We start from the raw sequence: 1,225 nt of genomic DNA, 5'->3' as shown, positions 1-1,225 counted from the left end.
AAAAAAATGCGAGAAGCGTGAATCCGGAGGAGAAATGCTTCTCTCAGAGTAAGCGGGGAGCCGGCTCAGAGGATGGCTGGAGGAAGGACAAACTGGACAGGGCTTATGGAGCATATGACTGTAAACCTGCACTTGTGCACAAATGCAACAATGCATAAAGAGTGTCAAGACCCACAGAGGGTCATGTGGGATTCAACACCTTAGGAGACTGAATCGCCCACTGTACCAGTCCCGACGACCAGGAGGGCCCCTTTTCTGCGCTTGCGCGACAATCTCGTTTCCCCCACCCTCGAGCCCCGCCCCCGAGCTGGCCCCGCCCCGCCCCTTCCCCTCCCCTTCCTCTGCGAGGCCGCCCGCGCAGAGCATTGTGGGACACAAACAAAGTGCCCCCAAACAGGCTGGAGTGAGCGGAGCGGCAACGGCGGCGCCGGCCCGCACGCGCGCGGCGGCGGCTCCCTCCCAACCTCCCCCTCCCCTCCCCTCACTCCCCGTCCCCTTCCCCACCCCGCCCCGCCGGGAAAACACGAGCCGTCGCCGCGCTCCCCAAATCGCCTCCTGCCTTCGGCCAACCGTCCCCAACGGCCGCCCGCGCACGGCTCCCGGGCCCCCTGGCTCTTCCCCGCAGGCCCCTCCGAGCGCCGGGGGGTGCTTTCCTCCCCGCCGCTTTGCACTTTCCCACCTCACAGGCACGCCGGTGGGCAGTGCCGCCATGCCCCAGCCACAGGCTGCTCACGGGCCTAGGCGCGGCGGCCCGAGATAGGGTCCCCTGAGCCTCCCGGGGGAGGAGAGGGAGCGAGCCGCGCGCTCCGCCCCCTCCCCCCGGGCTGTCGCCGCCGCCGCCACCTCGCTGCTTCAGCCTGGCGGGGAGGAGGAGGAGCAGCAGCAGGCCTCCGGGCCCCGGCACCGCCGCCCGCAGGTAATGGGGAGGGGAGGGCAAGGGGGCCGCCTTGCCCGAGCGGGGGTGGGGGGGATGGCCAGGCGCTGCACGCCGCCCGGGGACTGACCACGCGTCTCGCACCTGGGCGCTGGAGGGAAAGGAAAGCATGGTCTGTCCCCCCCCATCTGTTCAGGGAGACACCCCACAGGGTCCCCCCCCAGTGGCATTTAATCCCTTAGGAAGGAGACTGGCCTTGGGCCCCTCAGTCCAGAGGCAATTACCCCGATCTTTCAGGGTGCTGCCGGGCATTTGCACGCTCATTTGCCCAAAACCCTAACCCGAAGCAGT

The 1,225-nt window shown here is 68.1% G+C and overlaps 1 protein-coding gene across 3 annotated transcripts in view; it reads left to right on the top strand.

Moving 5' to 3' along the window:
* The first annotated feature begins 504 nt into the window (after nucleotides 1-504).
* Nucleotides 505-1,225, top strand: part of ZBTB44 (zinc finger and BTB domain containing 44) — a 47,446-nt gene continuing 46,725 nt past the window's right edge. For all 3 annotated transcript variants that reach the window (XM_012644309.1, XM_012644310.1, XM_012644308.1), the window contains exon 1: nucleotides 505-916. The gene's annotated coding sequence lies outside the window, so the exon portion shown is untranslated. The remainder of the gene's footprint in view (nucleotides 917-1,225) is intronic.

Source organism: Propithecus coquereli, unplaced genomic scaffold (assembly GCF_000956105.1).
Source record: "Propithecus coquereli isolate 6110/MARCELLA unplaced genomic scaffold, Pcoq_1.0 Scaffold209, whole genome shotgun sequence".
In the NCBI taxonomy this organism is placed as follows: Eukaryota; Metazoa; Chordata; class Mammalia; order Primates; family Indriidae; genus Propithecus; species Propithecus coquereli.
This window is presented reverse-complemented; position numbering and strand designations above follow the sequence as displayed.